At 52.5% G+C, this 27,914-nt stretch overlaps 1 long non-coding RNA gene across 1 annotated transcript; it reads left to right on the top strand.

Annotated features, from left to right (window-relative positions):
* Nucleotides 1-5,552: 5,552 nt before the first annotated feature.
* On the top strand, nucleotides 5,553-27,543 carry LOC122450042. Its single transcript, XR_006272056.1, has 5 exons — nucleotides 5,553-5,688; nucleotides 8,475-8,477; nucleotides 11,134-11,357; nucleotides 23,656-23,734; nucleotides 27,479-27,543. It is a non-coding gene; the product is annotated as an uncharacterized LOC122450042 (long non-coding RNA).
* Nucleotides 27,544-27,914: the final 371 nt, after the last annotated feature.

Genomic DNA, 27,914 nt, shown 5'->3' with positions numbered 1-27,914 from the left:
CTGCTTTTTGGTGGGGTGGGTTGTGGGGAGCAAATCTCTCAGCATGTTTCCAGCTGGCCCTGACCCTCCACTTTTCAGAGGCAAGATGCAAATAATCCTCCAGCCACAGCTGCTCTCGATTCTCTGAAACAAAGGAGCTCATGGAAGGCTGAGGGGACGCTCTGCAGAAGCCCTCAGCCCTTCGCCTCCCTGAGATCCATCGGTACCCAGTCCCGGCATGGAAGCCCCTCCCCTTGATGGGGGTACTAGCCGTGGGGCCCGCACTGCCAGGGGCTGGATCTTGCTTAAATCGGAGCCCTGAGACCAACACACACACCCCCCACTCTCACCATGGTGGGTGTGGGACCCGGAAGCTGGCAGCAGGGCGATGATGTTGATGATGGGAATGATAATGATGATGACGGTGGTGATAGTACTAATGTTTATTATGTACGTGCCGTGTGCTAGCAGTTTTATGTGCCTCGTCTCCTTGGATCCTTTCGATGCTTTTGGGGCAGCCACCGTTACTACATTTGTTTTATAGATAGCAAACGGGCACGGAGGGGTTGAAGAACTTGCCCAAGGTCATGGTGGGGCAGTCAGAAGGATGTAGGAAGGAAGGAGGAGGAGAGGGCGGGGAGCCAGGGTGGGCAGGAGAGGACCTGCAGCCCAAGCATCCCCTTGGAGGCTGCCGCCGGGGAGGCCAAGCTGCAGGGTCACGCGGCCACCCTCCCCATCCCCAACACCAAGCCCCTCCGCCCATGCAGCGCCCCGCCCTGTCTCCCCACTCCACTTCTCCCCGACTATCCTGACAAGCTCACAGTGGGGCACCCCTGTGCAGGGGCACCTCCACCCGCTCCCCACTCAGTTGTGGGTGTTAGTCTGGGGGTGGGCTGCAGTGGGTGGCTTCTCTCCTAGAGATGCCCAGACTTGGGTTTAAATCCTTCCCCTGCTCTGGCATCCAAAGCCCTCGGACCTGGGCTGAGTTTCTGAGCCTCTCTTAGTTTTCTCCCTGTGAAATGGTGCCCGCGGGACTTCCCTGGTGGTCCAGTGGCTAGGGCCTCGCCGTCCACGGCAGGGGCGCAGGTTCGATTCCTGACACGGGGGCTAAGATCCACATGACTCGTGGCCACAAAAACCAACACAGAACAGAAGCAATATTGTAACAAATTCAACAATGATTTTAAAAATGGTCCACATCAGAAAAGTGAAATGGTGCCCAAACTGGCTTTGAATATTCATTGGAAGGACTGATGTTGAAGCTGAAACTCCAATACTTTGGCCACCTGATGTGAAGAGCTGACTCATTGGAAAAGACCCTGATGCTGGGAAAGATTGAAGGCAGGAAGAGAAGGGGACGACAGAGGATGAGATGTTTGGATGGCATCACCGACTCAGTGGACATGAGTTTGAGCAAGCTCCAGGAGTTGGTGATGGACAGGGAGGCCTGGTCTGCTGCAGTCCATGGGGTCGCAAAGAGTTGGACACGACTGAGCGACTGACCTGAACTGAGACTGGCTTTCTCCTGGGGGTGTGCTGGGGCTTGGAAGCAGATGCCCGTGGCATGAGCTAGGTCTTCAGGGGGGGTCTCCAGCTTCCTCTCCTCCTCCGCTCTGCCTCTGTGTTCCTATGTTCTCCATCCTGTCTGCTGTCACCAGGGGTCCCTGCCACTGTTCCCTCTCTGGGGCTGCGTCTCCACACACGGGATGTCCCTCTCTTTGCATCTCCTCTGGCTCCACCCCGTGGGGCTGATCGATGGCAGCCGCCAGTTATCGATTGGGGTGGGCATCCAAGTGCGGCTGCCGGAGGCCAGTATTGATGGACAGGATCGGTGCCCAGGCTGATGGGGAGGCAGTTGGGGAGCTCTGGGCTCTGCAAGGCCCGGGGCTCTGGCCTCTCCTGCCGGGACCTGGGAGTGGGAGTCTGTCCAGCTGCATGGCCCTGCCGCTCGGATGGGAGTAGAGGGCGTGGCAGAGGTCCTCTGGGGACAGACTGCTGAGGTTTAGCTTGTGCTGTCATTGGACAAATATTTATTGAGCATCTAGTATGGGTCAGCGGGGGATACAGCAGTGTGGGAGTCAGCAAAACCCAGTAAGTAAAATTATATGGTGTGTTACGCAAGAAGTGGAGCAGGAAGAGGGGGGTGAGCGTGCAGTCTGGGAGAGGCGCCACTTTGAATAGTGTGGTCAGAGACTGGCCCCCTTGAAAAGATGACCTGTACGCAAAGAGCCGGAGAAAGGGAAGGAGTGAGCCCTCTGAGCATTCTGTGCTGTGGAAACAGCGAGAAGGGCCAGATGCCTTCTGGCAGGGGCAGAGCGTGGTATTCCGATTCCAGAAGAGCTTTTCATGGGCTGACTGATAACCCAGAGGGCAGGATAGGCCCAGTAGAAGGCCCAGGGAGTCAGATAGCAGCTCAGTCTTAACAGGATTCCAAAGAGTGAATGGGGTGGGGGTGGGGGGTACTTTGTAGATAGTGAGCTCCCTGTCACTGGAGGAATGCAAGCACTCAGATGACCACTCAGGCAGGATATTGCCAGGGGCTTCAGGCACATGAGATTAAGATTGGGTTGATGGCTTCTGATCCTTTTTGTTATTCAGTAGGGAATGAGGGAACTCAAACTTTAGCCAGTCGGGTAGGGTAGACAGGATTTCAGCTGACAAATGTCCTCTCTTTTGTGCCTGGGGATGTCTTGTAATTTGGGGTTGAGTTGTGGAGAAGATTCCCTGAGTTCCTGTCACCCTGGAGGCTGAACCCAAGCTCTGACCCAGATGGCCCAAGTATTTGGAAGAGAAGACAGGTGAAGATGTGGCACCTTCATGGCCTGCGAGGTGCTGCCTGTCAGCAGAATGGGGGAAACACAGACTTCAGGGCCTGGCAGACCTCGGTTCAGGTGCTGCCTCGGGCACTTGCCACCTGGGCGGCTGTGAGCAATTTCTTCAACTTCTCTGATCCTCACTCTCCTCATCTGAGCAAGGGGGCCATTGTGTCTCTTGCAGGGTTTTCTGCAGAATGATGATAACAGGTGTTTGGAGCCAGGCAGCTGCTCAATAATTGCCCCTCATCACCCTCCAAAGCCAATGACTTTGAGTGGGCTGTACAACCCCCACCCTCTGTTGTCGCTTCCTGCTCTTCTTGGCCATGAGCAGCCCCTCTGATCTGGGTGGACCTCAGCACCCACCCCGCCCTTCCTTCTGAGGTTGGGAGTCCAGAGTCCTGGATCCAGAATGCAGCCTGGCCCCGGCAGACACCTGAGTTGGCTCAGGGGCCCTCTCAGCCCAGCAGGGTGGGGTTGGGTGGCAACCTGATCTCCTATCTGTTGGTCCTCTGTCTTGGCCTGTCCCGGAGGCTGCTGGCCCTGGAGCCTCCCCGCCACTGGTTGCCCAGTCCCTCCCTGCCCTGTAAGCTGTGTCTGTCCCCACCTCCTAGCGGGCTGCATCCAGAGAGCTCCCACATCACCCCCAGCTCAGCACCCCTCATTGGGGCAAAAACTCAAAATCTCATTAAAGGTCATGGATTTTCCTCCAAATTTGCAGCGAGTATACTCTGAGGCTTCTTAAGAGAATGAGGGCTGGGGAGCTGTCTTCTGGAGCCCCTAGCCTAGTGGCCCTTCAGTGCAGCAAGATTCTAGATATGCCCTTGGTTTCTGGGGAGTCAGTATTCTCCTATCTGGCTGACCCCACCTTCCCAGTTTGGGCAGAGGAGTGGGTGTGTTTCTGTTTGTGTATGTCTGTCTTTGCATGTCAGTGTGTGACTATGTGTCTATGTGTGTGTCCCTGGGTGTTGATGGCGTGTCTCTGTGTATCTGAGTCCATTTGTCACTGTATCTGTGTGCACATCTGTGTGTGTGTGTGTGTGTGTGCACGCTTGCATGACTGCAGTATGGGGGATGGGGCTTGGCAGGAAGTTGAACTCTGGATGTTCTGCTACCCATGGGCCAGCCAGACTTGACTTGGGGTGTGTGCATGTGTGTGCTAAGTCACTTCAGTCGTGTCTGACTCTGTGTGACCCTATGGACTGTAGCCTGCCAGGCTCCTCTGTCCATGGGATTCTCCCGGCAAGAATACTGGAGTGGGTTGCCATGTCCTTCTCCAGGGGATCTTCCTGATCCAGGGATCGAACCCACATCTCTTACATCTCCTGCATTGGTAGGCAGGTTCTTTACCACTAGTGCCACCTGGGAAGCCCTACTTGGGATGAACCAATGGATCCGTTCCCAGGGGCCATGGACTGGGAGGGCTCTGGAGGGGGCATAGACATCCCTGTCCTCTCCCGTCTATCCCTGTTGTCCCATTGTCATCTTGGAAATGGGACACCTTGCTGGTTTTGTTGTTCCCCAACAAAAAATTGGGTTTTGGGGGAACTGGTGGAAAAGATTTGCAGCCTGATGTAGAGAGTGTGGGTGTGAATTCCTCCCTTCCCTCTGGTCTGAACTAAGAGCCCCAGGTGAGTATGTTTAGAGTGGAATGGACATGCATTCCCCTGAGCAAACTCTGGGGGACAGTGAAGGACAGAGGGGCCTGGTGAGCTGCAGTCCACGGGTGGTAAAGGGCCGGACACGACTTAGCGGCTGAACAACGACCGCATGTGCACCTGTTGAGTCTGGAGAGAAGGTTGGTCAGTGAGGATGCCAGAGAGAGGGTGGGCACAGAAAGCGTTCCTGTCCAGCAGAGCCACCTTCCTAGCAGAATCAAGGACTGCCTTAAAGCGGATAAAGGTTACACATGGGCCCTTTGGCTTTTATGGTGTGGAGTGGCTTATGGCCTGGCTGCAGGGGGCTTCTCTGGTGGTTCAGACATTAAAGAATCTGCCCACAATGTGGGAGACCTGGGTTCAACCCCTGGGTTGGGAAGATCCCCTAGATGAGGAAATGGCAACCCACTCTAGTATTCTTGCCTAGAGAATCCCATGGACAGAGAAGCCTGGTGGGCTACAGTCCATGGGGTCGCAACAAGTAGGACACGACCAAGCGACTAACACACAAAATCACCACCTGCCAGGGACAGAGGTCAGCCAGGATGCTGGACTGGCCTTCTAAGCCCTGGGACACGGCTGAGACGCCCCAGCAAGCAGCCCCAGTGGGGTCTCCCACACGTTCGGGGGAGGGACGATCCCTAGATGCGTGCCCTCCATGAAGCACAAGGATGTGCATGCGTGTTCTCACTGCGGCCTCTGCCGGGGGAGCTGGGAGCAGCTCTCTGGGTTCCGGGGACAGGCCAGATTTATGGTGCTGGGAGAAATATTTAGGCCTGAGACAGTTTGGTTGTGTTAATTATGGAAATCTAAAGATAATCTATATTTAATGCTGAATTTTGTCAAATTTGCTAAAGAATTAGGGGAGCATGTGCAAACAGTGACACTTCAATGAAGAACAAGGTGCAATTAAACTCTGAAATTTACAGTGGAATAATTGGAGAGCATGACAAATATAGTTATCAGCAGCAACTAATTAGGGGTCTGCTCGAGGTTTCTGGGCTTGATTAATCTCGCCTAGATGCTAATATGTTATGCTGGGCAGCTGATTCCATTTGTAGCCTCCTACTTTCCACTCTGTCTCCAGGGCATTTGTGGGGCGGGAATGTAGCCCATTCGGTCATCCCGGGTAAAACCTGGCCTGAAGGGGACCATGGGGGCACCAGAGATGCCCTGCTGAGACTGCCCTCCCCTGCCAAGGATGGCGTGAACAGTTTGAGCTGCTCAGGCATTCTGGGGTCTCACTGGGGTTGGTAAGTTCTTCTCGGTGTCTCACTTGAGCTTGTTAAGGTTGAGGGAAAGACGTATTGGAGGCAGAGTTTTAGGGTCTGACTCAGCCTCAGTGGGTCAGATGTGTGCCCTCCAAGCTGACATAACTCAGTCTGCCTCCTACCTCCACTTCCCGCTCTATATCTTGTGGGAAGGGGTGCTGAAGCCCCTTTCCCCCCCAAGATAGATTCCACGCACATCATTCCTTGGCCAGGCACCCCCCCTTCTTTCCCTCCCTGGTCTTTGCTAATCTTCCTTGTGGCTGATTGCGGCCAAGCCTTAGATGCATTGATTCAAGTTCAGGCCTGAACTGGTGCTATTACTGGGCTGGTGTGTGGCCAGCACCCTGGGCCTCACTGCAGGTTCAGCTGTGAACCAGAACCATCTGCTTCCTCTCCGCCTCTCGCCCTGCCTCTGTCTCTGGCTCAGATAGCCCCCTCTAACCTGCTGTCTTTGTCCCCATCCAGGGGCCCACCCCTCCCTCAGAACTTCTGTCTGCCATGTCCCCCCGACCCCGGGGTGGTCCCTCAGGGCTGGTGGGGCGTGGACCCCATCCTCTGCTTCTCCTGCCTTTACTTCACGTCACCTGGCACAGGCCGGGGACTCCGGTTGGCATTCTCAGATGAGGTTGGTGAATCTAAACTGGGAAGTTGGGTGAACTGTGATGTGCTCTGTGAACGTCTTTGATGCATTAAGAACTCGAAGCATGAGTGTGTGTGCGCATGTGTCCTGGGAGGCTGGGACCCTGATGGGGCTGGTGGAGAGACGGCAGGGGCGGGGGGACGGGGCCTCCAGGACGCCTCCCCTTGGTGTCTGGGCCAGAGTGGTCCTCCTCCCCGGGGGCAGAGAGGTTTGCTTCCTTGACATCTCAGTTTCTCTTCCTGCTTGTGGTCTGAGGAGCTTTGAGGTCAGACCCACCTGGGCTTGTATCCTGGCCCTGGGGTTCCTGGGCTGTTCCTAACCACCTCAGGCCTTGGTGTCCTGCTTTGGAACAGAGATAATTGTTTCAGGGCACTTACCCCCATGGTCACCAGGACCTGGTGTAAAGGGTGAGGGCTGAGCAGACCCTCAGGAAAGGGGCTCCCTCCCGGCCCCCTTCTGATCCCCTGCCCCTTCACCTTTCGGCGGTCTTACACACCTCCCCAGGCAATGTTGGGGCCCTGTCTGAGGAGGCCAGTGTGGGAACTCCAGCGCCTGGAGTTTCACTGTCCCCAGCGCCTGTCTTCAGGCTGGGAACCCACACAGCTTGAGGCCTGTGTGCAGTGGTTAAAAAAGGGCTTGTAAGGTCTCTTTATAAGAATTGATCCCTTCGAGTTGTGGTGCTGGAGAAGACTCTTGAGAGTCCTTTGGATTGCAAAGAGATCAAACCAGTCAATCCTAAAGGAAATCAACCCTGAATAGTCATTGGAAGGACTGATGCTGAAGCTCCAATACTTTGGCCACCTGATGCAAAGAGCTAACTCATTGGAAAAGACCCTGATGCTGGGGAAGACTGAAGGCAAAAGGAGAAGAATGCAGCCGAGGATGAGATGGTCAGAGAGCACCACTGACTCAATGGGCGTGAATCTGAGCAAACTCCAGGAGATGGTAAAGGACAGGGGAGCCTGGGGTGCCACAGTTTATGAGGTTGCAAAGAATTGGATCCAGCTTAGCGACTGAACAACAACAAAAGGTCTCCAGTCAGGCCATGAGCTGTTGCTTTTGTTGATGGAGGGAGGTGGCTCCCATAAAAATTGTTTATTTATGGCTGCACTGGGCTTTCTCTAGTTGGGACAAGCAGCGGCTCATTGCGGTGGCTTCTTTTGTTGTGGAGCATGGGCTTAGCTGCTCCACGGCATGTGGAATCTTCCTGGACCAGGATCAAGCCTATGTCCCCTGCATTGGCAGGTGGATTCTTAACCACGGGATCCCCAGGGAAGTCCTCCGATAGCCTTTTTGCCTTCACTCCCTCTCCAAAGGGTAATCCTAAAGTGCAAATCAGCTCTTTCCCGTCCCAGCTCAGAAAACTTCAATGGCTCTTGTTGCCTCCAAGATAAAGTGCAGACTTCTTAGCCTCAAGGTAAAAGCTATCCACAATCTGCCCCAATCTGGCTCCTACATCCTCCTGGGTCCCTTGAAGTTCCTTCACTCTGCCCTCAATCCCTACTCAAACCCTCTTCCCGCCAAATCCCTGCTGCACCTGACACTATGAAGGCTTTCATTGGGGGTAGTTTCCACTGCTGGAAATGTCTTCCCTCCTGCTCTCATCCCCACGTCCACCTTCTAGGAGAGCAGCTCAAGTCTCACTGCCCCTCTCCCCACAAAGCCTGCCCAGATGCTCCCTGAGAACCTGTCAGCCCCTCTGCCACCCCATCTGAATTCCTCCTGGTTGCAGTTGTCCCTTGGTGGTTCAGACAGTAGAGAATCTGTCTGTAATGCAGGAGACCTGGATGTGATCCCTAGGTCGGGAAGATCCACTGGAGAAGGGAATGGCTACCCGCCCTCCCCAGTATTTTTGCCTTTAAAATTCCAGGGTCGGAGGAGCCTGGCAGCCTGTAGTCCATGGGGTGTCAGAGAGTCTGGACACGACGAGTGTCTGACACTTTCACTTTCTTGTGCCGTGTCACTCTTCTCTACCAGGGCACAGGAGATGCCATGTGGTGGTTGTTCAGTTGCTCAGTTGCGTCCGACTCTTTGCGACCCCATGGACTGCAGCACGCCAGGCTTCCCTGTCCTTCAGCATCTCCCAGAGCTCACTCAAACTCACGTCATTGAGTTGGTGATGTCATCCAACCATCTCGTCCCCTTCTCTTTCTGCCCTCAATCTTTCCCAGCAGCAGAATCTTTTCCGATGAGTTGGCTCTTTGCGTCAGGTGGCCAAAGTATTGGAGCTTCAGCTTCAGCGTCAGTCCTTCCAATGAATATTCAGACTGATTTCCTTTAGGATTGACTGGTTTGATCTCCTTGCAGTTCAAGGGACTCTCAAGAGTCTTCTCTAACACCACAGTTCAAAAGCATCAGTTCTTCAGTGCTCAGCCTTCTTTATGGTCCAACTCTCACATCTGTACGTAACTACTGGAAAAAACATGGCTTTGACTACACAGACCTTTGTTGGCAAAGTGATGTCTCTGCTTTTTAATACACTGTCTAGGTTTGTTATAGCTTTTCTTCCAAGGACTGAGCGTCTTTTAATTTCATGGCTGCACTCAGCAGCTGCAGTGATCTTGGAGCCCGAGAAAATAAAATCTGTCACTATTTCCATTGTTTCCCCATCTATTTGCCGTGAACTGATGGGACCAGATGCCATGATCTTCGTTTTTTGAATGTTGAGTTTTAAGCCAGCTTTTTCACCCTCTCCTTTTACCTTCATCAAGAGGCTCTTTAGTTCCTCTTCGCTTTATGGGCACAAGCCAAGGGGACCCCCAACAGCTTGGCCGTACCTAGCCTTGGACCTGCCTCTGCTGTGGTGTCTCCTGGACTTCAGAGCTGGAGGATTTGGGGTCAGGGTGCATTGCCTGACCATTTCACAGGCCACTGTGGCTCAGAGGGGTTAGTGACCTGTCCGGAGACACACAGAACTTGGAGGTTTCGGGCCGGAGCCTGAAGCACCACTCGCAGTTGGTGTTAACTCTTGTCTGCAGAGTTAACACTCTTTGAGATTTGGATGAAAATAAACTAGGTGTCAATCGGCAGCTCAGTGGTAAAGAATCTGCCTGCTAAGCAGGAGACTCGGATTTGATCCCTGGGTTGGGAGGATCCCCTGGAGAAGGAAATGGCAACTCCTGTATTCTTGCCTGGAGAACCCCATGGACAGGAGCCTGGTGGGCCACCATCCACGGGGTTGCAGAGTCGCTAACCTGACTTAATGACTAAACAACCAGAACAACGGAACTAGTCTTACATTTGTGTCCACTGGGGCAAGTTTGCCTGGGTCCCCAGGACAGGCCTTTATTGGCCTATTTTACAGATGGAGAAACATGTCTTGGTCATTGCTTGAATTTGCAGAGTCTGACAAGTCACAGATGCAGGTTGCCTTGGGTAAATGGAGGCTCAGGTAATTTTTGCTGTGGGTAATGTGGCCTGCGAGGCGGGGATTGGGACTCAAACCCAGGCCTCTCTGATTTTACGTTAGCAACTTTTCCTGCACACCAGTTTTGTGGTGATTCAAGACCCCAGTCCGGTCCCTCCCTGTCAATCTCACAGCCCCTGGCTCTGGGGCAACTGTGAGCGGTGCTTCAGGCTCCGGCCCCGAAACCTCCAAGTTCTGTGTGTCTGTGGACAGGTCACTAACCCCCCTGAGCCACAGTGGTCAGTGAAATGGTCAGGCGATGCTCAGTCACTTCGTGGCAGGGTTATTATGGGGTGAAAAGGGATGATGGATGCCAAGGTCCCTCCCCCGTAAGATGGACCCCCTGTGAACCTGGGCTGGGATGTTTTCCCAAGGACTCTTGGTCTGTCACTTGGGGCTGGGAGGGGGAAAGCAGACATCCACAGGTGTAGTTCAGCCCTTCTCTGGGGGAGAGAAGAGAGGCCTGGGGGGCTTGCTCCTCAGGAGCCTCCAGCCCTTGCTGCTGCTGAAAGTGATTGGGTTCTGTTGCCATGGCAACTCGGGCCAGCTGCTGACCTCACTTACGATGATTACCTTTTGGCAAATAAAATAATTGTGTTAATAAAGAGGCTGTTCACCCCCTCCTCCCCCACTGCACTGGCCCATTCCCCATCCCCAGCTTCGGGGAAAGAGAGGCCTCCCCCACCCAGTTGCTCCTGGCCTGTGGGATGTCTTCTCTGTAGATCAGCTGTTGACTGAGACCCTGACTGGGCTTTCATTTTTGCCTGTTTCAAGCATTTCTCACGCAGGTCTGGCTTGCCCTGGGCTTCCTTGCCCTGATGTCTCTGGTGCACAATTGAGATGACACACCTCTTCCTGTTTCCCTTTGATGTAGCTTTAAAAAAAAATTCATTTATTTATTTTATTTTTGGCTGTGTCAGTTGCAGCACATGGGACCTTGCATTGCGGCAAGCAGGCTCTAGAGTGCATGGGTTCAGTAGTTTGGCTCGAAGTCTCCGTTGCCCTGTGGTATGTGGGCTCTTAGTTCCCCGACCGGGGATCAAAAGTGCATCCCCTGCGTTGGAAAGCAGATTCTCAACCACTGGATCACCCGAGAAATCCCTCCTTTGACATTGCTTTGAAAACCAACTGGGCCTCCCAGGAATCAGCATAATACATTCTACCTGTTATTCTACTTGCTGGGTGTTATACCAGGGCCTTCAAATACGTCTTCTTTATGTCCTAACACACTGTGCAAGTCAGGAGCTTCAACACCACTTCAGAAGGGGAGAAGCCTGAGGCTCTGGGACAGGGCGTGTTTGTTTGGACAGGACTAGAAAGCTGGATTGGTTTCACCTCTGAACTGAAGAATGGGCTCTGCCCACAGGTGTGGCCATTTGGCCCGAGAACATTCAGTCCAGCGGCTGGTTAATACACACTCACCGTTGGTGTGGCGCCGGGGTGGGTAGATGGACACGTCCACAGGAAACAGAGGCAACATGCCTGTGACATGTGCTCTGAGACCAAGAAAACGGCAGAGACCCGGCTTGAGGTGCTGTGGAGTCCCTGCGGGAGACGAGGAAGACGAATCTGGCTGTTATGGAGACTCAGGTAAGTAGCTGGCACTGCTGAAGGCCACGTTTGTTATCTCATACGATGCTCATTACCACCCCATCTTACTGGTGGGAAAAGTGAGGCTCAGAAAGCCTAGGTGAGTTTTTCTTTCTTTAAATTTTTCTTTTTTTTACTTGAGTATAGTTGCCTTACAATGTTGTATTAGTTTCTGCTGCGGCAAAGTGAATCAGCCATGTGTACACATATATCCCCTCTTTTTTGGATTTCCTTCCAGATTAGGTCACCCCCAGAGCTTTGTTAAGTGAATTTTTCAAGGTCACACAGCTGGTATGGAGCAAGGCTTCAAACCTGGACATTTGCCTGACCTCCCTGCCCATGCGCTGTGCTCACTGGACTGTGTTTGGAGGTGGGGGTGGGATGGAGCACAGGCTCCACACACTGTTCATTGTTTGAGGCTCTTGTGCAACATCAAGTCACTCCACTGTTCTTGCCTGGAAAATTCTATGGACAGAGGAGCCTGGTGGGCTTCAGTCCATGGGGTCACCAAGAGGACACGACTGAGCGCACACAAAGAGGGTTTACCAAAATTGTGGCTAATTTGGGAAATTTGCTTTTCACCAATGGACACAAAATCATGCAATTTGATTAAACTACTGGAAAGCTCACTTTAAGTCTGACAGGCAGTATGAAGCCAGGGCTTTGCGGGCAGCGCTAGTCCCGTGATGGGTCAAAGCTTTTGAACTGTGAGGGGACCGCCCTCACCAGGTTCCAGGGTCTCTCTGGGACTGGAGGAATACTTTCACAGCGCAGAACGTCAGCAGGTAGGATTTGGGGCTCTTTGGAACCGAGTCCCAGCCAGGGTAGAGACTCTTCCTGGTGTTTGACCTGCCCTGGAGGAGAAGTGAACCTGGCGAGCCCTGGGCAGGGTGCGGGGCGCCCACCACACAGTAGGTGGCGCTCTGACATCGGTGAATCCTCGGCGCGCCTGGCGGGGCCTAGCCGGAGGGCACGGCAGGGTGACTTGGAGGGGAAGTGGGTCTCGCTGGACCTGAAGGCCGGCGGGGGCTAGGTGACAGGCACTGCAGAGGTCACAGCCAGGCTGGGCGTCAGGAGTGCTGTTCCTCCCACTGTGGTCTCCTGGTCATCCTCGGGGCTGCAGGCAGTGGGGACTGGAAGGGTGGCAGTGGGAAGCGCAGAGAGACACGTGCTGCATGGGGGTGAATGTCGGCTGGGGTTCTTGAGCCAGGTGACCTGTTGTTCAGTTGCTCAGTTGTGTCTGACTCTCTGCGACCGCATGGACGGCAGCACACCAGGGTTTCCTGTCCTTCACTGTCTCCTGGAGTTTGCTCAAACTCACGTCCACTGAGTCGGTGATGCCATCCAGCCATCTCATCCTCGGCCGCCCCCTTCTCCTCCTGCCTTCAACCTTGCCCAGCATCAGAGTCTTTTCCAATGAGTCAGCTCTTCGCATCAGGTGGCCAAAGTATTGGAGTTTCAGCCTCAGTCCTTCCAATGACTATTCAGGGTTGATTTCCTTTAGGATTGACTGGTTTGATCTCCTTGCAGTCCAAGGGACTCTCAGGAGTCTCCTCCAGTCCTGTTATTGACCCCTAAAGCCCAGGGTTCTAAACCCAGGGCCTACCTCATCTGCTCTTGGATTCCAGGACAGGTAAGAGGCTGGTGGGGAGGAGGAATGTGTAAGGCATCCAGCCTCTATCAAAGGAAGCCTTGGGGGACGTCCCTGGTGGTCCAGTGGTTAAGAACCTGCCTGCCGATGCAGGGGACATGGGTTTGATCCCTGGTCCAGAAGATTCTACTTGCCGTAGGACAAAGAGGCCCATGTGCCCCAACTACTGAGCCCACACTCTAGAGCCTGTTCTCTGCAACAAGAGAAGCCACCATAATGAAAGCCTGTGAACTGCAACTAGAGTGTAGTCCCTGCTCAAGGCCGCTAGAGAAAGCCTGCACAAAGCAATGAAGACCCAGCGCAGCCAAAAATAAGTAAATACAAATCTTTAAAAAAGGAAGGCTTGGGAGATGTTGGTGAGGGAACAGCTTTGTTCTCAGAACAAGATGCAGGCACAGGCCCCAAAAGCCTTGCCTTTGTCTCTAGTTTAGCTAGAGATATGTCCCAGCCCTGTGACTGGGGCCCCCCTGGTGGCTCAGATGGTAAAGAATCCGCCTGCAGTGTGGGATACCCAGGTTCTGTCCCTGGGTTGGGAAGATCCCCTGGAGAAGGAGATGGCTACCCACTCCAGTATTCTGGCCTGGGAAGTCCCATGGACAGAGGAGCCTGGGTGCTACAGTTCATGGGGTTGCAAAGAGTCAGACATGACTGAGCAACCAACCCCCCTGCCCCCCCGCCCCAGCCATGTGATGAGGGGCAGGCCACTGAGACCTCTGCTTCACTCTTTGTGATGTGGACATAATCCTCACAGTGCTGGCAAGCTTAAACAAGAGTGTGCCCAGAGAACTCAGCGTGCCCGAGTGAAGCATCTCTCTTGGCTGGGGGTTGGCAGGAGTGGCATCTTCACCCTTTCTTTGCCTGCAGGCCCAGTGAACTCTCAGTGGTGTTGGTAGATTAACGCTTGGGGTTGGGGCAGCTAGAGTTGGCAGTGTTCCAAAGGGACCTTCTAACCTCAGCCTGTGGGGGATCTTCCCTGAGAGACCCCTGCCCTTAGGTTTAGCATCTTCCCTGTTTAGGAATGCACACTCTGGAGGTGGGCCTGACCAGTCCTCATACTGGTCCTGATCTCTCCCCTTGCCGGTCACTCACTGCATGTCTGGGGTTCTGTGGGGCTTGAGAGAGAAAGAGGATCCCAGCACCCTCTGGGGTGGAAGGAGGTAGAAGGCCTCTTTTCCAGCAGCCTGCTTGCCTACAGCTCTGGTACAGGTGGGGAAACTGAGGCAAGGGGTGTCACTGCATCAAACCACAAACCCCTGAAAGCTGGTAGGTGTGGGGAGGGAGGTGGCAGATTGTCTTTCCAGCCTCCTTAGGGGGGCTGGGGGGTTCCGTGACCCTGAACTCCTGGGGGAGATATGTCAAATGTCTGGCTGGAGCCGTGTAAGGAGTCAGGAGACAGAAGGACAGGGACGGTCCTGAAGGAGAAGCAAGATCAAGCAAGTGGGGGACAGCTCGGTGGACAAACGTGCTTCAGACGTTCAGTGAGCCCCTTGGTGGGTCACACACTGTCACAGGTGCTGGGGACTCAGGGGGCCCACCCTGGGGAGGGTCCATGGAGCCAGGCGGTGTGAGGCTTGGCTCCAAGTGGCTTTGCCAAATCGCCTAACAACTCTAAGTGCGTGTTTCATCGTCTGTGAAATGGTGAGATGGGGATGATAATAACGTCTCCCTCCATGGGGCTGAATGAGTGTCAGATGAGTGGAAAGTGTTCAGTGCTGATCCGGGCAGAGAATGGCTGGGGGGATGTCAGTAACGTGGTCACTAGCTCTGGACAGTGTGACCTTGATTCAGTTGATTACCTTCATTGAATCTCAGGTTCCTCATCTAAGAAATGGGTTCAAGACATCTGCCCTGCCTACCTCCCAGGACCCTGTTCTGAGGTTTAAACCAAGTAAGATAATGCACAGGGAAGGATCAGTTTAAATTGTGTGTGTGTGTGTAACAGAGATGCCAACATTGTGCTACATCTATCCTGCAGGCTACCTGAGTTCAGGTAAGCCGTCAGATGGCTATGCGGTGCCTGGCAATTCATGTCAGCATGTCTGTTCCGGAGCTTTGGGGCTGGGACTGGAACGCAGGCTGAGATGTGAAGATAAGGGCCCAGGGGAGAATTGTAGCATTTCTCCAAAGGCCTAGGAAGTCAAGGGCTTTCCAGGTGGCGCAGTGGTAAAGAATCCACCCTCTAACACAAGAGATACAAGAAACGCGGGTTCAATCCCTGGGTTGGGAAGATCCTCTGGAGTAGGAAATGGAAACCCACTCCAGTATTCTTGCCTGGAGAATCCCATGGACAGAGGAGCCTGGGGGGTCCCACTCCATGGGGGTCACAGAGAATCAGACATGACTGAGCAACTGAGCATACACAGGAAGTCAAGAGAGAAATCTCAGATACTGAGTTGGGATCAACCCCTCTCCCCATCCCAGCCCAGGATGAGGGGTTGGCGGGGATGCCTGCCGAGGTCAGGGGGTCCTTCCTCCCCTCTGTGAACATCTCTTTCTGCATGAGCCTCCTCCCCCAGCAGCCTCTCCCCCCAGGCTAATTCCTGCTGCTAAATTGCAGACTGACCCAGGAATAAGTAATACAGTGGGGCTCTATCCTAGAAGATTTTTTTGGCCATGCAACATGAGGGATCTCAGCTCCCTGATCAGGGATCGAACCTGTGCCCCTGCATTGGAAGCATGGAATCTAAACCACCGGACCACCAGGAAAGTCCTTTGCAGAGGCTTTTGATGTCCGTGCCTCCTAGCTCCTTGTGCCTATAAGAAGGTGCCTGGTCACTTCCATTAATGTTGTTAGTGCCCGGGACTCCTCAGCCCCCACCCACCCCACCTGCCCAACAGCTGGCTGAGTGGTGGAGCTGGTCAGAGTTCAGCTTGGACGAGACTGAAGAAGCAAAAAGAAATCATCTCCCTTCTGGGAGAATTTGAATTGGGGGCAGCTCCCTCTCCCCCCAGAAAAGACCTGTAAGAGGCAGTGTGACGGAATAGGAAGAACGTGGGTCTTGGGGTTAGCCAGCCTGGGGTTCCGATCCTTTACCATCTGGGGGTGGGGGGCAGATCCTGGGCAGGATGGGATGGCAATAGGATCTACTCTGTAGGGTGGAGATGCTACTTTCAGGGTTGACATGTGTGATGTGCCTCGGACTATGAATCCAAACTTAGTTGATGGGATCAGTTACCTGGGATTTGCGCAATTTTGTGGCCTCCCGTCCCCCACCCCAACTACTTTTCTTAGCTTGTTGATTGATTGATTAGGTGAAAGGCAACACAGGGAATGAGCAAGATGCCATTCAGCTGGGGGATCAGGGTGTGAGCAGAAAATCCCAGAGTGTCATTCCTTTCCCAGACAGCAGGGACAAAAATGCGCATATCTAGTTGAGAGACGGCCTGGCCTTGTGAAGGAGGGGGTGCTATGAGACTCTGACTGGTGGGGAAGGGAAGGAGTGCCTGGTGGAAGGAATTAGCAGGAGCAGAGCCTAGAGGTGGAAACGCGAGGGACACATGCACCAAAGTGCAAACAGGCTGCTTTCCTAGAGCAGAGGGCAAGTGAGATGAGGCTGAAAGGGCCTTGACCCAGTTCCTGGCTTATTAGATGTGAGACTTCCCTGGTGGTCTGGTAGTCAAGAATCTGCCTGCCAATACAGTGGACACGGGTTCGATCCCTGGTCCGGGAAGATCCCACATGCCTCAGTGCAAGAGAGCAGTCTCCGATTGCCACAACTAGAGGAAGCCCACACAGTAATGAAGACCCAGCGCAGCCAAACATAAAGAACTGAAAAAACAAATAAAAAACTAGAGTGCACTGGGAAGAGAGGAGGAGGCTGAATCACTTGGATCCTTACTAAAATGCTGTCAGTTCCTACATTTGAGGAATCTGCTCCCTCAAGGTGACCCATGTCTGTTTTTCCCTTTCCCCTTAAAATACAACAGTGGAGGAAAACATTTCTCCACTACCTCCCCTGAAAGAGCATCGCTTTCCCTTCTTCATCCTCCCCTCCTTTAACTTCACTTTGTGTCTCTGACCCTGTTCCCACTCCTTGAAGAAAGAAGGTGGTGTGCGGGGAGGTTCAGACAAGGGGGCAGGTGGTCCCCAGGGTGTACTATGGTAATAAAGAGGGACAGTCTAGCCTTGGGGGTGTCTAGGGTCCCATGTCTTTCTTAAGTCCCCTGGGCAGATACACATTGGGGAGGACCCTGTTCTCTGCCAGAAATACACAGGTGGAGTGATTTACATTAAACGGGGCTTACTAGCCTCTTCATTCTTCAAATGGATACCCAGGGAAGGAGGCGGCGGTGGCCAGCTGGCAGGGTGAAGTGAAAGTCACTCAGTCGTGTCTGACCCTTTGCAACCCCATGGACTTGTCCATGGAATTCTCCAGGCCAGAATACTGGAGTGGCTAGCCTTTGCCTTCCCCAGGGGACCTTCCCAACCCGGGGATCCAACCCAGGTCTCCCCCATGGCAGGCAGATTCTTTATCAGCTGAGCCACAAGGGAAGCCCCAACTAGCAGAGGTGCTTCTTTATTTCTCCTTCCTGGAGCCAGCGGGCAGAGCCCGTCCCTGACGTCCCTGACGGGGCAGGACGCAAGCTACTTGAGGAGACCCTTGGGCCCTCCTGCCTCCTGCCTCCAGCTCTCCCCCCTCCCCTCCCGCTGCCTTTCACTCCCTCTCATCTCCCGTGTGACTCTTTAGGCTCCTTGGTGCTTCCCGAGGGCTGAGCCGGGTGGGAATGATTTTTGTTCCTTCTCACTTTAGATGGACAGATTTCTCATGCCCAGCCACGGAGTGTGGCTTTGGTCCTCTCTCAGGGCCCCAGGAGCGGGGTAGGTGGAGAGCCCACACTTCTTTCCCCCTCCTTTCTTTCCTTCCTTTTTAAAATTTCATTTATTTATTTATTTTTTTTGGCTGTGTTGGGTCTTCATCGCTGCGTGTGGGATTTCTCTAGGTGTGGCTGCTCCCCATTGCTGTGCCCAGGCTTCTCTTGTTTCAGAGCATGGGCTCGGGAGTGGTGGCCCACGGGCTCAGCGTGTGGAATCTTCCCGAACTAGGGAACGAACCTGTGTCTCCTGCCTCGGCAGGTGGACTCTCAACCACTGGCCCGCCTGGGAAGTCCCTCTCCCTCTTTCTTCCAGAGCCCAGCCAATCCCTCCTGGGTCTCCTGTCCTCCATGGGGAAGCTTCAAAGCTCTGGAGCCCATCCTCTCAAACCATGTCTTGTCTTTTTTCTTTCGTTCTTTTTTTAATCCCTGTGTTTTTTCTTAAATGGACTTAGTCCAAAAAGGATCTAAAGAATTTTTTTTTTTGGGCTGCACTATAGCTTGTGGGATCTTTGTTCCCCCACCAGGGGCCAGGTACTGAACCTGGGCCCTCCCCGCCCCCAGCAGTAAGAGCATGCAGTCCTAACCACTGGACTGCCAGGGAATTCCAAGAACCTTCATTTCTAAATGTTCACAGTTTGGTCAGTTCTTTCTAGATTTTTACTGCCTTCGGGGGGTGTTTTTTGTTACCCCCAAAGTTTGGAGCTTTGGAGTCTGATTTAACCCTCCCACAACACCACAAACAGGGTCGTTGATTACCTTTTACCAATGGAACAATCGAGGCTCATGAACAGCGTTAAGCAATGAGGCTGGGTTGGAACCCAGTTCTCCTCTGCGCTGGTGCAGGGCACTCTTCCCGGGGGCTGTGTGCCCTCTGGATTTCCTGCTTTCAGCTAACGTCCAGGCACACAGATGTTCTCAGGGTGGCAGAGTCTGAAACGTGGTCATTTTCACGGCCACATGGTATTCCATCACTTTGATGGATGCCGCCTCTTTTGGTCCCTCCCTCGTTGTTGGGTATGTGAGAGGTGTCTAATTTCTTACTCTAATAAATGCAGCTGCTGTGAGTATTTTGCTCAGATTGCTCCCACTATCCTCTTCATCCCCAGCATGTTCATGAGAGGTTCAGGTAGGGTTCCACAGCTCAGTCACAAAGTCGGGGTTTCGGTGGTAGTCAGTCCTCGGTATCTTGACTTAGAGCGTGATCAATGCAGAGGAAGCTCCAACCACCTTTTTTTTTTTTCTTTTTCTCCTTCCTCAAATTTTGACAGTACCTAGTCTCAGTTGTGGTACTCAGGATCTTCGATCCTCACTATGGCATGTGGGATCTTTAGTTGTAACATGCGAGATCTTTCGTTCCAGCAAGTGGGATCTAGTTCCCTGACCGGAGGTCGAACCCATGCCCCCTGCATTGGGAGCTTGGAGTCTTAGCCACTAGACCACCAGGGAAGTCACTCAACCATCTCCTGTGGATTTAAATTCACCTCCACCCAGAAGAGGTTACGCCACCTCTTTGGGGACTGGTATATTGGTAAATTACCAGTAATTTACCAGCAGGGCAAATTCCTTGTATGCTGCTGGTCTGGGACCACTTCACTACTACATAGCCACCACCACATCAAAAACCAAGAGCTGAAATGGCCCAGAGAATAAATCTACTTCAAACATTGTCCATGGGACTTAATGTTAGCCAAATGGCCAAGGTTATCAATAGCCAGCTTAATGAGAAATTGCTAATGCATTTTCCCAAACAGGTAGCAAGATTTAGAGGCTGAGAGTGGGTAAGTGATAGAACCATAAAGTTTAGGCTTTAGCCCTAACACGTCTGTTTAGGGGTAGAGCATACATTTTATGAAAAAAGTGGGTGGAATGGGAAAAGGGATCAACTATAGGAAGAGACCCTTATTTCAGCTCCAGGGGGAGGAAGGTCAGTGGTTCAGGTGGCAAATGGGTTTGGGAATTTAGGTGGTCCTCTTGGGGTGTGAGGCTCTCATGAGCTGGCAAAGAAGGGAAGCAGAGGGCAGTGGTCACTGCAGAGGGATGAGGAAGGGGCAGATAGTCCCAGTTCAGGAGGAGGTGAAGGCACAAGGTAGGAAGGGGCATGCCTGGGGTCAGGATTGGACTCCTGTGGAGTTCTAAGCATCCCAGCCAAGCTGCCTCATGGTTTTACAAAGCATGGATATTAATAAGGGTGATTAGTAATCATGACGTGTGAATAATAAGGGATGGTTAATTGTCCTGGTTATGATGAACAGCAGTCACTGGGAGAAGGTGGGGGAGTTGGGACCCCCAACACACACACACACACACACACACACGTATGTGATCTGTTCTTGACTGATGCTTATGAGACCACGAAGCCAGCAAGCTAAAGGGCATCAATATTTTAAAAAATGTAACCTAATAAGGCAAATTTAAAAATTCACTGAACACATGTTCTCAACAGAACGTTTGGAAAATACAGAAATATTAAGGAAGGAAACAAAAGCACTATGAATGTTTTGGTGTATATCCTTCTAGCCTTCTGCGATTAGTCGCTCAGTTGTGTCTGACTCTTTGCTACTCCATGGACTGGAGCCTGCCAGATTCTCCAGGCAAGAATACTGGAGAGGGTTGATATTCCAGGTGATCTGCCCAACCCAGGGATCGAACCCATGTCTCCCACATTGCAGGAGGATTCTTTACCACTGAGCCACAAGGGAAGCTCAAGAAGACTGGAGTGGGTAGCCTGTCCCTTCTCTAGGGGAACTTCCTGACCCAGGAATCAAACTGGCGCCTCCTGCATTGCAGGCGGATTCTTTTCCAGCTGAGCTACCCGGGGACACAAATATAGCCATAAACTATACTTAAAATGAAATATAATAGGATTATCCTCTGCACGACATTTGGTAGCTTGATTTCTTTTTAACTTACAAACACTTCTCGTGTGCTTCTCCCTGCTGTCAAGTAATCTTTGAGAGTATGTTTTTTTGATAAGGGAAACAATATTTGGGGCAAGAAGTCCATGCTTTCTGGCCTCCTCCAGTTTTCAGAAATGCAGAAGGGCGATACTGGGGTGGGGCAGGCGAGGTCAGTGCGCCCAGTGGACGGGGAAGTGGGGCAAGGAGGAGACAGGGCTGCTTCAGAACCTGAGCTTGATAGAGGGAAACATCTTCTGAAAACATAATTTTTTTTCATACTCAGTTGAGGATAGACAACAGTCAGAATCCTTCACTGGGCATTGATGCCAGGGTTAGTACATGGTCCTGGAGACAATTTGAGCCCTTATAAGCCTCAGTTTCCCCATCTGTATGTAGAGGAAACAGCCCCTACCTCCTACCCATCTCCTGGAGGGCTGTTACCATGGCCTGAGACACAAGAAAACTTAGGATGTGGAAGAATACTGACCCTGGGACTCTCATCAAATAACAAAAGACAGAGCAAACCTCCAATTATGGAGAGGGGACCACCTGTGTGACCCAAGGGAAGCCCGTCCTCTCCTTGGGCCTGACTTTTCTCTGCTGTGACCCTTCCGGACACCTGGCTGGTGCCAGGGGACAGAAGGCTCAATTGTGCTGCTGCCTCGGGGCTCCTGTTCTCGGGAAGAGGTTACAGCCGGAGCCGCAGAGCCTGTCTCCCGGTTGAACCTCTGTGAGAACATCTTCTGGTTTGAGAGAGATGAGAGACCAAGTGTGATTCCATCCTTCCTAAAAATGGGACAGAAATCATGCGACAGTGAAAGTTGACTTGAGCTCAAGGCCTTTCCCACCAACACGGAGAAGCCTCTGCTCCACCGAGTTCTGAGGTCAGCTGCCTCTGCCTCTGCCTTGCTCTGCAGTCCTAGTGTTCATGGGCTCAGTGTGGGGGGACTCCAGGACCACTGGCAATTTGTCAGCATTCTGAAAGTTTCATTCACTCATTAGTTCATCCATTAAAAAAACAAATTTATTTACTTTTGGTTGTGCCGGGTCTTTGTTGCTGCACGCGCGCTTTCTCGAGTTGTGGTATGCAGACTTCTCATTGCAGTGGCTTCTTTTGTTGCAAAGCACGGGCTCAGTAGTTGTGACACATGGGCTTATTTGCTCCGCAGCATGTGGGATCTTCCTGGAGCAGGGATCGAACCAGTGTCTCCTGCAATTGGCAGGTGCATTTTTTTTTTTTTTTTAAAAAAACACTGAAGGCCTTCATTCACCCACTTAAAAAAAAAAATTAACAATTTATTTGGCTGCCCTGGGTCTTCATTGCAGCATGCTGGGTCTTTTAGCTGGGGCATGCAGGAACTAGTTCCGCGACCAGGGATCGAAGCCCAGGCCCCCCGAATTGGGAGCGTGGAGTCTTAGCCACTGGACCACGAGGGATGTCCTTATCCACTTGATATGTAAGAATAATCCACATCTGTTTCCTGAATAACACTCCTGCCACCCACAAGCTCTGTGACCATGGTCAAGGGGCTTCACCTCTCTGTCCTCAATCTCCCTATCTGTAAGATGGGGTTTTGTAATGGTACCTATCTCATAGCATTGATGGGAAGAATAAAATGAAATTGTATAAGTGTGAATTGTGTTTAGGACAATGCTGGAGCAATGATGCTGATACCATCGTTATCATATACGTGTCAGGTACCAGGTAAGTAGTAATAGTGTTAATTGCTCAGTCGTGTCCGACTCTCTGCAACCCTATGGACTGTAGCCCGCCAGGCTCCTCTGTCCATGGGATTCTCCAGGCAAGAATACTGGAGTGAGTTGCCATGCCCTCCTCCAGGGGATCTTCCCGACCCAGGGATCGAATCCGGGTCTCCAGCTATGCAGGCAGACTCTTTATGGTCTGAGCCACCAGGGGTTATGTGTCAGGTACCAGGTAAAGGGATGATTAAAATCATCCAGACCCAGGTCCTACTCTCAGGGTGCACAGAATCAGCTGCTGGAAGCCCTTAAGTCTGGACAGGCTGCTCTGGGAGCACAAACAAAGGATTGCATCCTGGGTAAGGTTTTGGCAGGCAGCCTCCTACCCCCAAGTCCTGCCTGCTCCCAGCTGCAGCTCCCACGACAGGTAGTCCCCTCCTCGTCCCCCCCACCCCCAAGACCCAGCCTACAGCACAGCTTCTTCTTGGCCTTAAAAAGCCAGGCCAGCCTCTCCCCCAGCCCCCCACCCCTCCACTGCAGCAGCACGCAGGCTGTTTGGAGAGGTGACAAAAAATTAAAATTAAAGCTAAATTAAAAAGAAGATTCCCATTTCCTCTCCCCATCGCACTTTCCACCTTAATTTTATCGCATCTTCCTTCTCGTTTTATTGACTTTTAGAAGCATTGCCACAAGATTTAGTGTGGAGCAGGAGGGGAGGTAATAAATGTCGTACTGCTCGGGCCTCCAATTAATGCCGCCAGGGGGTGGGGGCCGCTGGGGGAGCAGGGGCCGGCCTCTGGGTGCGAAGCCCCTGGGAGGGGAGCCGAGACCCCAGAGGTGGGGGAGATTACCTTACCCCATCCCAAGGTGGGGGCGATGGTTGCTTTTGGCTTTTGTCCCCTCCCTGGGCCTGTTTCCTGGTGACCCAGAGAAAAAAGAATCACGCTCAACTTTGCTCATCAGGCCAGACAACAGAAATCAGAATTTCATCTCCTCAGTCTGGCTTTACAAAAAAACCCCAAAAAACAACAACTCTCTTCTCCCCCGAAAACTCCACCCATATTTCCCAGGATGAAGATTCCCCACCCACCAAACAGATCTTTATTTAATTTTATTTTATTTCATGCTCTGTTGGTGCAAGGCAGTTTTCCCTCCTCTCCCCACCCTCCCTCCTTCCTTCTTCTATTTATTACCCCCCCCCCCAATCTCTAATATCATTTTCACCCACCCACAGCGACGCTGCGTGCTTGTAATTTTCTTCTGACCCTAATGGCTCCGGTTTCCCCTCAGTATTTAAGCGGAACAAGACAGAGGTAAGTGGCAAATAAACAGCGGTTCCTATTTACGCTGCCAATTTCTGTTGATGGTGAAGAGGCTGCCTTGAAATGAGTCCTGCCGCTGTCTGCCGCGGAGGCCTGTCTGCCAGACGCTGGGGGCGGTCGGCTCCCTGCCGCCCATTATCCGCTGGGGTTACACTGGAGGCGCGGGTGTGGGCCGGGTGACAGGTGCGCCCAGGGTGGTGTGCTTGTTTGTGTTGTTGTTGTTGTTTTAACAGGCTCCTCCCCTGCCTGGCTTTGGCCTTTCACCTCGGTAGGCCAGCGGTCCTCCCACAGGGGTGGGACCTCCTCCCACTGGGGTGGAACCGCCTTAGCTGTCACCAGATAATAGGGTTGATTCTCCAACCATCCCAAACCTACTAAATCAGAAACTGTGAGAAGGCTTCAGCAATCCACGTTTTTTAAAAAACAACTTTATTGAGGTATAATTCACATACCATAAAATTCACCCTTTTAAAGCATGCTATTCAATGATTTTTTAGGAAATTTATCGAGTTGTGCAACCATCGCCACAACCCAGTTATAGAACATTTCTATCACCCCAATAAGATCCCTGACGTCTGTTTACAGTTCATCCTCTCCCTCCCTCAAGCCCTGGGCAACTACTAATCTACTTTCTGTCTGTATAGATTTGCTTATTTTGGACGATCTTCTGAGTCTAGCTTCTTTTACTTAGCATAAAGTTTTGTTAACAGCTCTGTTGAAATATACAGTTTACCCATTTATCCTACAGTTCAGGACTTCCCTGATGGTCCAGTGGTTACGACTCCACCTTTCCAATGCTGGAGGCTAGGGTTGGATCCCTGGTTAGGGAACTAAGATCCCACATGCTGTCAGGTACAGTAAAGAAAAAAAGAAGTGTACAGTTCAATAGCTTGTAACATATGCAGAGATGTACAACATTGATTTGAGAACATTTTCATTACTCCAGAAAGAAATGCTGTTGTCACTTCCAAATTCTCTTATCCCCCAACCCTAGGCAAGTACTAATCTACTTTCTGACTCCAGTAGATTGCCTACTCTGGACATTTCCAGAATGATATATAATAGATTCATATAACATGTGGACCCCTGTGACTGGCTTTTTTCACTTCGCATGATGTCTTCAAGTTTCATACATATGGTAGCAATATAAAAGCAACTTAGTCCTTTTTATTGCCGAATAGTATTCCATTGTATGTGTATGCCACATTTTGTTCATCCATTCATCACTTGATAGCCATTTGTGTCGTTTTTGCTTTTTGGCTATCATAATAATTATACTGCTGATCCTGTTCATGCCGCCATTTGTCTTGCTGTTCACACTATTTCTGAACCCAGGGTAGGCAAGGCGCGGAGCCACAGCCATAACATAGCCCTGCCATAACCTCATACAACATAACCATAACACAGCCATGCCATAACCTCATATAACATAACCATGATGTTGCTCCAGTCTAGCTCCAGCGCCCCAGCAGCCAGGGCTTCCATGGGGAAGCTCACACCTTTGGGGAACCGCACAAAGTAGCCTCTGGCCAAGCGGCTACCTCCTGACGCGCATGCGCAGTGCTACAAGTGAGCTCAGTTGTTTACTAACTGTGCAAAGTCATTGGTTACAGAACATGGGGTGAGAGGGCGTGAGAGCGTGGGGAGAGAGAGCCTGACTGGTGCCATCCTGTTCATTTCCCCACAGTAATACTATGGAAATTTGATCCAAAAAATTCTGTGTGCGTAACTGTAAGAAATCCTTATCCGAATCTGATTAGGCTAAACTTGAGGACCACAGGTCTAGGCTTCTTCCCCCATCTCTCTTCTAGACCGTTCCTTTGCTGTCCATCTTCCCATATCAAGTCCCCTGTTTCCAGTCTCTACCTTCTTTTAAAAATGTTTTCATTTTCTATTTTTTGAGCACGTCACACGGCTTGTGGGAACTTAGTTCCCTGCCCGGGGACTGAACTCGTGCCCCTTGCAGTGGAAGCTGAGTCTTAACCACTGGACCACCAGGGAAGTCCCTCCTAGGGGGTTCCTAATGTATGTGCCTGGGTAAGAAGGCGCCTGGTCACTTCTGTTAATGTGTTACTGTCATTATGCCCAGCTAATAGGGTGGCCTGTCCTCTACCCTGTCCCTTTTTACTGAAAAGGGCACCTGGGAGGTCAGCTGGTGGACTTTAGGCCCCTCTTGTTTCTATATCCGGCTCTTCACTGGGACTGCCTTCCTTCCCTGGAGCCCATGCCCACCTCCTCCCCACCGCCTCAGCAGCCCGCCTCCGGTACCCGGGTCCTGGGCCCGAGCGCTCCAGGCATTCCTCACCCTTCCCAGGAGGACAAGGCCGGGGCTGCCTTAGGCTCTCTGCATGCTAAGTCGCTTCAGTCAGTGTCCGACTCTTAGCTACCTCGTGGACTGTAGCCCGCCAGGCTCCTCTGTCCATGAGAATCTCCAGGCAAGAATTCCGGAGTGGGGAGCCATTTCCTTCTTCAGGGGATCTTCCCCACCCAGGGATCGAACCCACGTCTCTTGAGGCTCTTGCATTGGCGGGCAGGTTTTTTACCATGGAGACCCCCTGGGAAGCCCCTCTGTGTCTCTACATAGGCCCTGGGCAATCCGCAAAAACCTTTAAAAATGCAGTCTTTTGGAATCCACGGGTCCAGCGAGGCCGGAGCTCAGGGGCGCACCGGCCGCTTCGGCGTCCCATCCTGGGGCCGGGCCTGTGTAGCCCTAACTCCCGGGGTTTCAAGAGCCGCTGCTCGAGGTCAGGACTCCCTCCCCAAAGGTGTCTCCGCAGTGTGCAAGCACACAGCGGCCCGCCTTCCGGGGACGGGGTTCCTTGGGGAGCCCCCCTCTCGCCTTTGCTCCCCCTCTCCTAGACCCGTCTCACACCCTTCTCGGGGGTCGCTCCTTTCCGTCCCCAGCGCCCTGGTCGTGCTCCCAGTTCCCACTCCGTGCTCCCAGTTCCCACTCCGGGCCTCGCGAGGGGCGCGCTGGGGTCCTCCCCACCCGCGCCGCCAGCCCCGCATTAAAGCTGCTCATTAGCGTGTTTGTTTTCATTGGACGCACAATAACCATCAAGGGCGCCGGGCGCGCTCTCTAATTACAGCTATGAATATTCATAGCGCGGGGGTGGCTCTCGGTAGGGGGGACGCCCCAGGGAGATGCGCCCGGGGGACTGGGCGCCAGGGGAGGAGGGTGTGGGGGGGGGGTGCTGCCGCTAGTCTCGGGCTAAGAGGGTGGGTGGGCTTCCGGCCGGAATCAAGGGGTCCGGGAGCCCACAAATCAAAGCACTAGCTAAAAATTTCCCTCCCTTCTTTCACCTTGGTTGCTGGGCAGAGTAAATAGTGGTGGATTTGGGATCGAGATGATCCCACCGCACAGTGCGGACTCCGAGGGGCTTCCTACTTCCCTAGGTCTTGCCTCCTACCTAGATCTTCGCTCCCGCTCTATTTTTCTGTCATCTGCTCTCGGTTTTGGCTTTGTCTTCCCGCCCACCGTTCTCTGCCACGGAAAGTTCCCGTGACACAAAACTCCTGGCGGAGACAACCGAGCTGGGCGCCGTAAGGGGACGCGTGTGCCTTGTGAATTAAGAGATTTAGTCACTTGTGGAATGACTTTATTTTATAGCGACTTCCTCCCCGACTGAGTGATGTTGCATGCATTGGTTGTATTTATAACTTAATAGCTTTTCTCAATTTTATTATACTTTTTATGATACTTGTGGCTTTATGGGACTTCATAATTTTTCTCAGATTCATTAAATCCTGCTGAGGGTGGAGCTAATGGAAGGAGCAGGTGCCTGGTTCCAAGATGGCAGGTGAGAAGGTAGGGTGCCAGCCCCCCATCCCCTGCTCCTCCCTCAGGCATTCCGCCTTCTGCCCTCTGATCGCGATGGGTCTGTGGGGTCATTTCGGCGTAGTTTACTCCTCTGAGCCTGACATTTCCAGGAGAGCCTGCCAGAGAGACAAAGCCCCATCCAGGGACATCCCACCTTTGGTCAAGGACTGTAGCTGGTCTGGTCTTGTCCTGGGCCCTATCTCATTCCAACACTAATTTCTCGAACCAGAGACACTACCAGCCCAGATATCCCCACCTCTTCATCGAACAGATGGGGAAACTGAGGCTCAGAGAGATAGGCCGTTACAGAACTAGGGACTGGCAGATGGAGACTTGGTCTCCTACTTTCTG

Source organism: Cervus canadensis, chromosome 1 (genome assembly GCF_019320065.1).
Source record: "Cervus canadensis isolate Bull #8, Minnesota chromosome 1, ASM1932006v1, whole genome shotgun sequence".
Taxonomy (NCBI): Eukaryota; Metazoa; Chordata; class Mammalia; order Artiodactyla; family Cervidae; genus Cervus; species Cervus canadensis.
The sequence above is the reverse complement of the archived record's forward strand: the minus strand, read 5'-3'. Positions and strand labels throughout refer to the sequence as shown.